This window comes from Sinocyclocheilus rhinocerous, unplaced genomic scaffold, assembly GCF_001515625.1.
Source record: "Sinocyclocheilus rhinocerous isolate Xijiao unplaced genomic scaffold, SAMN03320098_v1.1 scaffold754, whole genome shotgun sequence".
Lineage (NCBI taxonomy): Eukaryota > Metazoa > Chordata > Actinopteri > Cypriniformes > Cyprinidae > Sinocyclocheilus > Sinocyclocheilus rhinocerous.
In genome coordinates this window covers 337,195-350,760 of record NW_015658045.1, presented here as the reverse complement: position 1 = coordinate 350,760, position 13,566 = coordinate 337,195, and the positions used below count along the sequence as shown (strand labels likewise).

At 43.9% G+C, this 13,566-nt stretch overlaps 1 protein-coding gene across 2 annotated transcripts in view; it reads left to right on the top strand.

Annotated features, from left to right (window-relative positions):
- Nucleotides 1–11,355: 11,355 nt before the first annotated feature.
- The window catches only part of nphp3 (nephronophthisis 3), a 28,312-nt gene continuing 26,101 nt past the window's right edge, over nucleotides 11,356–13,566 (top strand). Inside the window, exons 1-2 of one of the 2 annotated variants that reach the window (XM_016530257.1) lie at nucleotides 11,356–11,381; nucleotides 11,754–11,863. The gene's annotated coding sequence lies outside the window, so the exon portion shown is untranslated. Of the gene's footprint in view, nucleotides 11,382–11,578; nucleotides 11,864–13,566 lie in introns of those variants that run through there. The other variant, XM_016530256.1, reaches the window with a different exon arrangement.

Here is a 13,566-nt window from a genome sequence, read left to right as displayed (position 1 = left end):
CGCTAATACAGAATTCTCTGACCAACTCACATGGGTATTGTGCTTAACCAGCCATGGATGCCCCAATACAATGGCGGTGCTAGGAGACTTAAGGAGGTAGAACACAATCTCCTCATGGTGATTGCCTGAGATGACTAGGTTCACAGGGTCAGTAACATGGGTTATTTGGGCCAAGATGGAGCCGTTAAGTCCCCTCGCTGTGATAGGTTTCTGAAGAGGGGAGGTAGGGATTCTCCAACGAGCCACCAGATCAGCATCCATGAAGTCACCCTCCGCACCAGAATCAACTAAGACCCCAACCGACTGTGGCAGGAAGAAGTGTGCGTGAGCAGGGGGAACAAGACAAGGGGGTAACGCTCACCAGTACTTCCCCAACTACTGGCGAGCCCTGGCTTTTAATGGGCACTGAGCTGCAAAATGTCCTGGTTTGCCGCAGTAAAGACAGAGTCCCTGGGATATGCGGCGTTGTCTCTCCTCTGCTGCCAAACACATCCGCCCCACCTGCATGGGCTCTGGCTCTGGGTGAAGCTCAGGACCACGTCTGGTTACCGCCAGAGGAGACAAAATACCTCTCCACTGAACACGGGCAGAGCGTCTTTGACGACGAATCTCCAGACGAGTCTCCACTCTAAGGGCTAAATCCACCAGACCGTCGAATGAAGATGGTAAATCATGAATGGAAATTTCATCCTGGAGGTCATCGTTAAGGCCCTCCCGGAAGCGATCCCAACAAGCCTCCTCATTCCAGCCAGTTAAGGCAGCAAGAGTGCGGAAACGGATGGAGTAATCTGTCACAGAGTAGTCCCCTGTCTCAACCTAGCGAGCTGGCTAGCAGCCTCTTTACTGGCCAAAGAATGATCAAATACCTTCAACATCGCCTTCTCGAACAGCTCGAAGGAGGCACAGAACGGAGCCTTGGCTGCCCACATAGTGGTTCCCCATTCACGAGCCTTGCCTGTGAGCAGAGTAATGACAAATGCCACCTTGGTGATCTCTGAAGCATAAGTGGTAGATTGTAAGGCAAAGATGATGGAACACTGAGTCAAGAATGAACGGCAGTACATGGGGTCACCATCGTAGAGGGTTGGTGTGGGCACTCTAGGTTTTGGAGTCAAACTGGAGTGAGCATGTACTGAAGGTGAGGCAGTAGCAACTGCTCTGATGGAATCCTGGTCCCTCCACAATTCTCTAAGCTGCGCGGTGAGGTCTGCCATCTGGCTGGCCATTACCTCTACATCACAGGTGGTGGCGGTAATCTGCGAGGCATGTTGTTCAAGCAGAGCCCCCTGCTGGGCGACACGTTCCGGACTGCGTCTGACCCTGCTGAATCCATAGCTGGCCAGATCGTACTGTTAGGATTCAATTTGCAGGGCAATACACAGTTTATTAGGAAAACAGGAGATCAAGGGGTAACAAAATAGCCACAAGGGCAAGACTGGATAATGTCCACAGTCAATGACGGCCTCAGGTTGCAAGACAAAGTCCATGGAATGGTAATGCCCAGCCAAGAGCAGTCTGCAGCTCAGGAGGTCAAGGATGATGGCGAATGAGACAGGGGGAGCAATGGGCGGTGATGTCAGGTGAGGTGGGGAGAAGAGGAAGGGAGATGGCAGCGGGAAGCCGGGGGAAGCAGAAAGATAAGCACAATCCAGCAGCCAGGGGATAAGGGAGACTGGAGAGAAAAAAATAAAAGAAAAAGTAAAAGAAAAACTAGACAAATCTATCGGTTATATTCCAGTTCGGATGCATACATATACTGTTAGGATTCAGAAAGGAGAGGATTCAATTTGCAGGGTAATACACAGTTTATTAGGAAAACAGGAGATCAAGGGGTAACAAAATAGCCACAAGGGCAAGACTGTATAATGTCGACAGTCAATGACGGCCTCAGGTTGCAAGACAAAGTCCATGGAATGGTAATGCCCAGCCAAGAGCAGTCTGCAGCTCAGGAGGTCAAGGGTGATGGCGAATGAGACAGGGGGAGCAATGGGCGGTGATGTCAGGTGAGGTGGGGAGAAGAGGAAGGGAGATGGCAGCGGGAAGCCGGAGGTAGCAGAAAGATAAGCACAATCCAGCAGCCAGGGGATAAGGGAGACTGGAGAGAAAAAAATAAAATAAAAAGTAAAAGAAAAACTAGACAAATCTAATCTGAAGGCAAAACCGCAAAAGATAAATAAAACAAAAAAGAAAAAAAAGGAAAAGAAAAAAATTAAACTGGTTAAAACCTAAAAATCAAAACAAAGCTGGAAATCAAACAGAGCTCTAGTCACAGCAAAAGAAAAACAACATAGAAATAACTTGGAATTAGGCAACAAAAATCAAACTGAAGAAAATAAGGCTTGACTAGAAAACTAGGAATGGCATGAAAAAAAAACAAGACGTGAACAACAAGACGCATTAACACGATCTGGCACGGAACAAAAAACACAAAGGGAATATAAAGGGAAACTAATGAGGTGTAAGATGTGAGATTAATAATGAACTAACAGGGTAACAAGGGTTCTACCCGTGCTCCCACCCCACCAAAGACAACACAGTGGACAACACTGGTGCTTTTACTTAATTATTGAAACATTAAAGGTTTGTTTTTCTTTTCTTAGTTTTATGCTTAATATAACAGAAACTACAGCTTTCCTGCTATGTCAGTGTTTGTAATAAATGCCACAGCAATGTCTTGATTTTTTTTGGATTAAGTCCTATGTTTCTCTTTCTTTTTTGAATTATTGCTTGAGCAGACACATTTCACATCTTTTCAGACACCTGTGTTTAATTCCCTTTATTATAACATTTCTAGTGCTATTTTTAAACATTTAGTCAAGCAATAATATATTCATTATCTCATGTTTATCTCATGTATGTCTGAAAGGGATTAAAAATGAATTGGTTCTGATTAGAAACGGTTGGCTATTTTTTCGTTACAGTTTCCGAGTTACTGGTCAGAACTAAATAAAACATTACTGCTTTATTCGGAAACAAAAGTCATGAAATGCTATTTGTGTATTTAAATTTTCATTATATTAGTCTACAGCAAACGTTAATGCTCCCAATGGCACTGTCAACACTGCACTCCGACAGCTGACAGAAGAACTGCAGAGAAACTGTCATTTCCTTAACCATTTGACACAAAACTGTTACGGTTCGCAGGTTCGCTGTCTCTCTCTCCCTCTGTGTGTGTGTGTGTGTGTGTGTGTGCGCGCCTCTGCTGATGTGCTCATCTGCGGCAGCTGTGGCTCATCAGCTCTGCTATTTAATGGCCTTGCTTCTTACCCTGTGTTGTCAGATCATTGGTGTGTTGTGTGGAGTTTTGTCCTGGAAGCGCTCTCTCTTTGGCCTTGTTCCTCGCTCCTGCTCTGGACTGTTCGCTGTCGGTACGGTTGGATTACCGCTTGGTTCCTGTCCCAGATTGTTCATGCCCATTTCAGTCACCGCGCTACCAGTGGACTATTTCTCCTGCACCTTAGATCTTGATCTCTATCAGCTGCTGATCTCTGCTTCCTCAATAAACTATTTAGTTATTTGCTGAACTTGCAACTGAATCCTCTGTTATTTCCCATGACAGAACGATCTGACCATTTTATTGGATTCAGCAAGTGCGTCAGAGTTACAAAACTGTGTTCTGTAACATTGCTTGCATGGAGCGAGTAACATTGCTCGCATGGAGCGTCAGGAGGAACAGATGAGAGCCACGGGTCTTGCTGTGCAAACACTGGTAGCACCGCCGCCAGATCCCCCTGCTTCAGTCTCCGCAAGTCACCCGAGTGAACCCTATCTGCCACCACCGGCTCCATACTCTGGTGAGCCTTTGTCGAGCATTTTTAACGATGTGTTCATTGTTCTTCTCTCTTCAGCCTTTGACGTTCATTATTGAGCGATCCAAAGTAGCTCTGTTGATGACGTTACTATCCAGACGGGCAGCGCTGTAGGGAACGGAGGTGTGGGAGAACCCACATCCATGCTGATCCTCGTTTCAAGCACTCTCGGAGGAGATGAGATGAAATACTCGACTTCAACTTTCCTTCCGGTCACACTGTAATGGGCATCCAGCGTCTACTCCTGTCAGGCTTTGGTGAATTCCAGAGCGGAAGGCGGTTGGCTGAACACCTCCAACTGCATATCTGTCCTTTAAAGAATGAGATTTCAGTCAATGCTTTAAATGGACAGAACTTACCTGGTGTCACGCACAACAATGATCTTGTCAAGCTGCTTCTCTTCCTCCGCATCGTCCCTATGACTGTGCCATAGATTTATTGCCTAAGGGCAAGTTATACTCTCTTTCAGCTCCTGAAAGGGAGGCCAAGGAGAAATATATTTCTGATTCTCTAGCAGCTGGGATCATCCGCCACTCTTCTTCTCCTGTTGGGGCAGGGTTCTTTTTGGGAAAGAAGCATTGGTCTCTGCGACCTTGCATTGACTACCAAGGGCTGAACAATATCACAGTTAAGAATACCTATCCTTTACTGTTGATGTCTTTGGCCTTCGAGCGGTAGCAGGGAGCGTCCGTTTTTGAATTTTCGCATTTTAATTTTCATTTGGTCCGCATTAGGGAGGGCGATGAGTAGAAGACCGCATTTAATACCCCCAGAGGTCACTTTGAATATCTTGTTATGCCGTTCGGCCTTTCCAACTCACCTATGGTCTTCCAAGCATACGTCAATGACGTGCTGAGAGATATGGTTGATCAGTCCATATATGTCTACCTGGATGACATATTGATATTTTCTTCTCTCCATGAACATATCCAGCATGTCAGACGGGTATTCCAGAGGCTGCTAGAGAATGGGCTTTTTGTCAAGGCGGAGAAGTGCGCATTTCATGCACAGTCCTTTCCGTCTCTGGGATACATCATCTGGACCCCGACAAGGTTAAGGCTGTGGTGGATTGGCCAACTCCAGATTCCCGCATGGCCCTGCAGAGGTTCCTGGGGTTCGCCAATTTCTGCCTGCATTTCATTCACAATTTCAGTCAACTAGCCACTCCTCTGACCGCCTTGACCTCCACCAAAGTTACGTTCAGGTGGTCGAGCACAGCTGAAGCTGTGTTCCCTCTCGAGCTTTAACGAGACATCATGGAGATATTTCTCCGTTATGGGAACTCCTTCCCTTCCAACCTTTCCTGAAGTCCTATTGGCTCCCGCCAGTCCAAATGACTGGCCAATTGACGCGAAGTATGCAAATCGCATGCAAATACTGACGAGCTCGAGAGGCAGTATAAAATGCGGTGCACGCGACAATTACGTCAGAATCTTCTACTTCACCTGTTGAATTCACTATGGCAACAATCTGCAAGATCTGCGCGGGACCAATAGAGCCGCTGGATCAGCACGACTACTGCATACCGAGGCGGCGCTGGACGAGTCCAACTGTGGGCATTGCCTTCAGGCCCGCGTGCTCCGGACCCGCCGCAATGTGGCTCGCGGCCTATTCGGGATGAGGCCCACTGCCGCCAGCGTGCCGCTGGTGGGCCCTCCCGGTGACGGGAGCATCGTCTTGTCGCTCCACCAACCCCAACGGTCACCCCGTTCCCCGGTCTCACTCCCCGAGGACTGCTTCCGCCCTCCTACCAACATCGCGGAGTTTGTATCCATTAGCCAGGTGGAGGGGGATGACTCGATGTCCATCTCGGCCTCGGAGAGGGAGGATTGGGCGGGATCGGAGTCCGATCAGCCCGCGGAACTTCCGGCCCGCGTGCTCCGGACCCGCCGCGATGTGGCTCACGGCCTATTCGGGATGAGGCCCACTGCCGCCAGCGTGCCGCTGGTGGGCCCTCCCGGTGACGGGAGCATCGTCTTGTCGCTCCACCAACCCCAACGTTCGCCCCGTTACCCGGTCTCATTCCCCGAGGACTGCTTCCGCTCTCCTTCCAACATCGCGGAGTTTGTGTCCTTTAACCAGGAGGAGGGGGATGACTCGATGTCCATCTCGGCCTCGGAGAGGGAGGATTGGGCGGGATCGGAGTCCGATCAGCCGGACAGCATGGGACCCCCAGACCTCCAGGAGGAGCTCGCCAGCGGAGGAGCCTGCAACGGGACTCTAGCCCGCCGCCGGCTGCTAAGCCGTCGTCCTGACGGTCTGAAGAGAGGAGGAGAGTGCGCGAGCGGCTCGACTCCCAAGCGCCACAAGTTCATGTTTTCAAATGGTTGTGTGTTGGATGTTCATTCAATAAAAATGCATACATTCTCACAAAAGGTGACGTCACGCGTTGTGGTTACGACGGATGCATCGACTCGCGGCTGGGGAGCAGTGTGCGAGGGCATGCCGGCTTCGGGGCTGTGGTCAGAACCCCAGAGCCGGTGGCACATAAACTGCTTGGAGCTGGAAGCAGTGTTCTTAGCTATAAAGGATTTTCGGCTGCAGCTGGAACAGCGACAGGTACTGATTCGCACCGACAACATGTCTGTGGTCTCGTACATAAATCACCAAGGAGGCATACGTTCCAGGGCTTTGTACAAGAAAGCAGCGAATCTCCTGTTATGGGCAGATCGTCACTTTCTCTCCATCAGAGCAGCGCACATCCCCGGTCTCCTGAACCGCAGGGCGGACATGCTTTCGAGGAAGGGGATTCCTCAAGGAGAATGGAGGTTGAACCCCGAGTCGGTTCGGATGATTTAGACCCGCTACGGGAGAGCGGAGGTGGATCTGTTCGCCTTGTATGCTCTAAAATGGGGAGTGTTTGTGAAATGGTGCCATGATGTTCATATCGACCCGGCTGCTTGCTCCGTGTCGGATGTGCTGCGTTTTCTACAGTAAAGACTGGATAGTGGATCTCTGCCATCAACACTGAAAGTCTATGTGGCCGCTATTTCCTCGTTTCGTTCCCCGCTGGGCGGGCAATCGATCAGTAGGCACGCGTTGGTGGTGAGTTTTCTTAAGGGAACCAGAAGATTGCATCCCCGACGTCCGCCTTCAGTCCCGCCCTGGGACCTAGAGGTGGTGTTAAGAGCTCTTTCACAGCCATCATTCGAGCCTTTAGCATCCGTTAATATGAAGGAGTTATCTCTCAAAAGTGCACTTCTTCTTGCCCTCGCTTCGGCTAAGCGCATAGGGGATTTACATGCGTTTTCTGTGGACAGTGACTGTATTCGCTTCGGACCCGGCGACTGCAGCGTCACTCTCCGGCCGAGGCCGGGCTACGTGCCTAAATCACTATCTACCCCCTTCATAGCGCAGACTGTTTCGCTGTCTGCCGTCATCTGAGTCATCGACCTCGCGTGATGCGGACGCTCAGACTTCGGTGTGCCCCGTCAGGGCTTTGAGGATTTATATTGACCGTTCGGCCAGCTTTCGGCAATCTGACCAGCTTTTCATGTGCTACGGTGTTTGTGCGAAGGGCCGGGCCATGTCAAAACAGAGACTTTCCCACTGGATTGTGGACGCTATCACGGCTACTTATACGAGCCAAGGTTTCGAATGCCCCTTTCACATTAGGGCCTACTCAACAAGGGCTGAATTACCTGGGTGACATACTAATTCTCGTGAGATTCGGACATGCGTCTACTTAAAGTGCGTCCGAATATGCCTACTTACCTTATATTGTAGGAGAAAAGAGTATGTGAAGAAAGAAGTATGTCCGAAACCTCAGTATTCATAAAAGAGTAGGCGAGAAATCGTCTCCGGTTACTATCGTAACCTCGGTTCCCTGAGAGCGGGAACGAGACATCACGGTGGTCGCCGTGTTCGCTGCTCGATCAGCTAAGCTGCGTTCAGTATCAGATTCTGACGTAATTGTCGCGTGCACCGCATTTTATACTGCCTCTCGAGCTCGTCAGTATTTGCATGCGATTTGCATACTTCGCGTCAATTGGCCAGTCATTTGGACTGGCGGGAGCCAATAGGACTTCAGGAAAGGTTGGAAGTGAAGGAGTTCCCATAACGGAGAAATATCTCCGCGATGTCTCGTTCCCGCTCTCAGGGAACCGAGGTTACAATAGTAACCGGAGCGTTTTCCGACCTCAAAACCCACTTTGTTTCAGCTCTCATTCTTGTAGCTCGTGATCCTTCACGTCATAATTTTTACCGTTGTGGCCCGGTTCTCGAAGGCGGCCCATTTCATTCCCTTACCCAAATTGCCTTCTGCCAAGGAGACAGCGGCCACTGTCGTAGATCAGGTATTTTGCATTCATGGCCCCCCAACGGACGTGGTTTCCAACAGGGGACCCCAATTTGTGTCCAGATTTTGGAGTGAGTTTTGTAGGTTACTGGGGGCGAGTGTCAGTCTTTCCTCTGGTTTCCACCCTCAGAGCAATGGCCAGACGGAGCGGGCCAACCAGGACTTAGAGAGAGTGTTACGATGTTTGGTGTCTCAGAATCCTTCCTTCTGGAGCCAGCAACTCTCATGGGTTGAGTACGCTCATAACTCATTTCCAGTATCATCCACAGGCCTATCGCTGTTTCAGTGTAGTTTAGGTTACCAACCACCCATCTTTCTGAGCCTGGAATCCGAAGTTGCGGCTCCTGCTCTGGACTGTTTGTTGTCGTTATGGTTGGATTACTGCTTGGTTCCTGTCCCGGATTGTGCATGCCCATTGCAGTCACCGTGCTACCAGTGGACTATTTCTCCTGCACCTTAGATTTTGATCTCTGTCTGCTGCCAATCTCTGCTTCTCCAATAAACTGTTATTTGCTGAACTTGCATCTGAATCCTCTATTATTTCCCGTGAAACAAAACTATTATACTGTATATAATTAAACTGTGTATATAAAATGATTTTATTTAGTGTCATATTTGTGATTTTTTTTAATGAAATTTTTTATCTAAAATTAGTTTTGAAGAATAGCTTGTTATGTTCGTATATTCGTTATGAAGAATAGCTTATTTGTTATGAAGTTGATTTAAAAATTCTTAAAACAAATTTTAAGAAGTTAAAGGTGCAATAGGTGATTGTCTTCAGTAACATTTTTTTGTTATGCTGGTTGAAAGTCTCTTCACATCCCGATAGCAATCATTATGTTAAGTGGCCGAAATATACAGGCATTTATATGTATTTATATATTCTTTGGAAGGCATAGGACCAATAAATATTCATCCAATCAAAATGTTTGGTCCGAGGCTTTCCTACCTGCCTGTCAACATATGTATTTGCATACCTCTGTGCGCCCTGTTCGCGCAGACAGGATACGTCATCAGCGCGTTCACATATGCTATGCAGACAGAGCAAGAGTGGCCGGCAAACAACAAACTGACCTTCCTTCTTTCCTTGGTATTGTAGTACTGTTACTAAATGTACTATAAAGTTTTCTCACCCGTGAATGACACATGATGTATTGTAGTAATGATGTCTCTGGTCATCTGGTCTGTGCACGTTCAGGAGGCGTGGCTTTGGACAGTGATTTGTAGGGAGGGTGGGACGTTCGCTTTCAGTGCTATCAGGCTAAAGTTAGCATTTTCCAAGATGTCCTACTGCACCTTTAAAAGGAAAAAAAAATGAATTCTTGATAATATCTTTAAAATGAGAGAAATCACTGACATAAGTTAGGCTATTTTACTTTATTCGACTGCAGAAAAACGAATAGTCTAAAACCATTTAACTTGCAATGATATCTTATGAAATAAAATAAAGACAAGAAATAAATCACAACAAGATGTATAATCAAGAAAAATATTTGACAAAATTACAAAATGAATGCTGAATTATGTTTGACAGTGAATGCATCTCCATAGCCGCTAATACAATCACTGGCGTCAGTGGCAAATATTTAACATGTTTTAAAAAATCTTTGTGAAAACGACTGGTAACGACTGGTTTTTGATTTCTAAGACTATAATCTTTAGACACCACACCCTATACTATTTTTCTGACGACTGCAAACAGTGACTGAGCCCAACTGGAACAGACCCGGTCCGACTGGGCACAATCTGTCGTCAAGACCAAATTCCATTCATAATCGGCATGAGTCATGACAGTCATGTAGTGTGTTCTCTGCTTTAAATCCACACAATCTCCGATTGATATCTGAGGCTAAGCGTATCCCATCATGCATCATGTTCTGGAAATCGTCAAACTTTTTGCTGAGATCTCGTGAAATGTCACTGAAACCTTTCTAGTGTATGTGAAATATTAATAATAATTAGATTTTGCATATAATTTGGTAATAAAACATAAGTATTTGCGCATTTTATTGGTGCAAAGCTGAGTATGTGTGTTTTGTACAACATTTGCAACTGCATTTTATCTCTTAATTAGAAGCACCACTAATTAAATTGTATTGTCTGTTATAAGGATTACTGAACAGACATTTAGAAGTTTATTTTAAAATACAAAGTACTGAAAATCACAATAAAGCTCTGTAAACACTTGCATTTTTAAAACATATAAGTGTGTCCCGTCAGGTAATGAAAGTTCTACACACACTTTGTCTTCACGCTCACTTGAACACTTGGGCCAATTACAGGATAAATAACGTAATGCAAGTAGACAAGTGGTCAAGTGCAAAGACCGCAAGTGTGCGTCCCAAATCGCGTACTTACTTATGCACTATTCTATGACGTTTTGTAGTATAAATAGTGCGAGTAGTGCGTTCACACACTGAAAATTCCAAAAAGGAAAAGTGCACTTTAATTACCCGGATGATGCACTTAAATAACCGAAAAAACAACGTTGGACACGTCATGCACTCAACTGTTGCAGCTTTAATTACGTAGCGAAGGAGGAGGGGCTATCAGACTCCAATTATGAATGACAAAATAACCTTATATAATTCATACCCTACATCAGGAGTGCCCAACCCTGCTCCTGGCGATCGACTGTCCTGCAAAGTTCAGCTCCAACCCTAATCAAACACAACTGAAATTTATATATATATGATCATTTACACTCAATATGTTATTGCATACTGTTTTATAATGTACTACAGTATTGAGGTATAAATATCTGCCACCTAACTACTATTTACACTCCTGTTGCTAAAGAAAATGCTGCTATTTTAGTGTAAACAGAATTGATCATTATTTGCACTTAGTGTAACTAGAATATATCGCTTTTTAATATATCGCCACTTAGTGTAACTACCAAAAATATCAATAAAGACAGCTCAGTGTTGATTTAGTTCTGTCCAATATGTAAAGTTAATCAATTATGAAATGAGTTCAATTGGGCAATATAGCATTGTTTACTAGTATGAAGCCTTATTAAACAAGCCTTTGTAAAAAGAACAGTTAGCTCATTTGTTTCTAAGGTAACAACCTTGACAGCTGTGCTGAATTAATGTTCAGTGTTTGTCATGTGACAGCACTTAAGCATACTACTCTGAAACATTTATTGCTTATTGTATACTGTTCCACACACTATTCTTTAAAAAAAATAGTAGGCCGTATGCACTGTGTACTGTGCAGTAAGCAAGTATGCCATTTCGTACACAGCCCATGAAAAAAGGCCTATTCTACCCGTAAGTAGTAGACCATCCCGAAAATCTTTGGCATACTTATTTCAACATACTGCGATTTGGGACATACTAATTCTATTTTTGAATACTATTTAGGATGGATAGTATGCGAATTGGGACGCAGCATGAGTATTTGGGCGGGCCCTTACTTACGAAAACGCTTTAGGTTAACTTTTTGGTCACACTGTAGACCCGTAGAAGAAGGCGTGCCTAGTAACGCGGTTGTCAGGAAGACATTTGGGAGAAAATGTGTGCATCAGTATGATTTGTTTACCTTTTGACTGATACGCCAGCCGTGTTTATGAACACGTTACTTATCGATGAATATTTCGGGTCTTAAGATTGATATCAGTTTTGTCCACGTTCATCGTTCAGGATCTCCTCAATCCTCTCGGTTGGGTGGAGTGTTTTTCTTCACTCTGTTGGAATTCGTCCCGCGCACATCGTCTCCAGGATGACCGCAGGGTTCAAGACCACAGTTTAAGGTGATGCTTAAGCATTAAATATGCAGATATCCACGTTCTCCATGTGTTTGATTTGATGACACTGTAAAAGTAGTGAGCAACATGCTAACCCAACAACACATGTCAAATTAAACCAAAAAACAGACTTGGGATATTCAGATCATACTTCGTCACAACTTCTCATAAATGTTTTTTATCTTATAATTTATGTTGTGAGACAGACACTATAAGTACAAACACTATGTAATGTATAATGTTGTACATAAACAAATTTGATTAACACATTTTAAAAAGAAAGGTGCCAAAATCCCTCATAACTATTTACGAGTAACCAAAGATACAGAAATGAGGGTCGTTGCGTGCCAAATCTACCACATTTCAGAAACTGCTTGGCTTTTTTTATTTTAATTTTATTTGTTTGTTTGTTTTTTTCTGAAGAAAGACAAACATGTATTGATAAAAGCTAAAATATTAGATGCCATCCAGAAATATTTACTAAGTACATTTACATTTATTTTATTTTTTCTAGTTATCATTATTTCTTAAATGTACGTTATCTTTTACTTTTCGTATGTAACGTTATACGATTATTCCCTTCATTGATTTTATATACTTTTTTTCTTTTTTAAGAAAGCTTCTCAATGTTTTCCTGAAAGTGTTTGTATATATTCATCTGTTTTTGAATTGAAAAAAATCTATATTTATTAGGACACTTTCTCTGAGTAATCCATTGTTTTGTAGAAGGGGGTCATGACATTTTTCACCTTAGATTTGGAAGCAAGTCACAGGAGGGGAAAACTAACTTTAGCAACATGGATGCATCGTACATTTATTTTTACACAGAGATTGGTAGGTCTATTAGTAAAATCAATTGATGTTTGCAATCCTTATTACATTATATGCCGATGGTGACAGTTCAAAAATGGGGAAATTAACTTTTAAGGCCTTTAAATATACATTTATACCATGGCTGTAATTCATCACATAAATGATAGACATCTACCGAATATCACAACTAGGGATATGCCGGTATCAAATTTTCATGTTGCGATTAATTGCTAATGCTTTTATTACGGTATACGGTATTATCACGATATTGAAATGAAGTAAAAAAAAAGTGCTGTCATAATACAGTATAACAGGTTTAATAACTTTTTTCTTATAACAAAAATAACTGAACATTTAAATGCAAAATTAAATTAAAGTGCAAAAGAACTATAAAGACCAATAGGTATCACTTTACAATAAGACCTCATTAGTTAACCTTAGTTAATGCATTAACATTCACAATGAGCAATAGCTACATTTGCTACAGAAGTTATTAATCCTTGTTTAAAAAATACAAGTCTTAGTTCATGTTAGCTCATTAAATAACACAGCTGCAACTCTCGATTTTAACATCCTGTTATTAAATATTGGAATACCTAAGATTAATGAATGTTCAGAAGAATTTTTCATTGGCAGTTTATGTTAACTAATGAATTAACTAATGTTAACTAATGAAGCCCTAATGTAAAGTGTGACCGAACAATAAAGAATCAAAACACTTTCAAACAATAAATATTATTATTTGAATATAATAATATTCAAATATAATACAATAAATTTTATTATTATTATTATTATTTCTGCAGTTTAGCGCCATCTGCTGTCAGAGAGTGAAAGTGCGCTTTCATCCAGAACGTCTCTCACATGTTTCCGCCATGTGCTTCTCGTCCGCGCTT